Source organism: Penaeus monodon, chromosome 24 (assembly GCF_015228065.2).
Source record: "Penaeus monodon isolate SGIC_2016 chromosome 24, NSTDA_Pmon_1, whole genome shotgun sequence".
In the NCBI taxonomy this organism is placed as follows: Eukaryota; Metazoa; Arthropoda; class Malacostraca; order Decapoda; family Penaeidae; genus Penaeus; species Penaeus monodon.
In genome coordinates, this window is record NC_051409.1 from 23,248,871 (window position 1) to 23,249,285 (window position 415).

The window sequence follows — 415 nt, forward strand, 5'->3', positions numbered from 1 at the left end:
ACCGTCGCCCTCACAGCCAATCCTTCTCAACGAACGTATCCTCGGGAATATGGCTGATAAAACACCACCTTGCATTCTGGAAGATTGCCTTCCCATGGAGGAAGAGAGTAGACATCGATCTGAAGTTGTGCAAACAAACTCATTCTTCAGCCAGTCTCTACTGCGGGAAATTTCAGGGAATTCATAGATTTTGCTTCCCAGCACAAAGATCTCAAATGAATATTTAGCCAACTGTAACAGTTGTTCATTGTAACTGTAACAGTTAATTTTCCGTATCGAAAGAAAAATCGAACGTGACGCTGGATTCGCTATTCAAGCTAATAAGGCGATGTAGTGGCATGGAGAAGACTTCAGTATCTGGAAATAATCTGGAGGTAATCAAAATGCCTAACAATCTGCCTACAGATATTTCATT

The 415-nt window shown here is 41.4% G+C and overlaps 1 pseudogene; it reads left to right on the top strand.

The window, feature by feature from the left end:
- The first annotated feature begins 338 nt into the window (after positions 1–338).
- Positions 339–415, top strand: part of LOC119588889 — a 3,049-nt pseudogene continuing 2,972 nt past the window's right edge.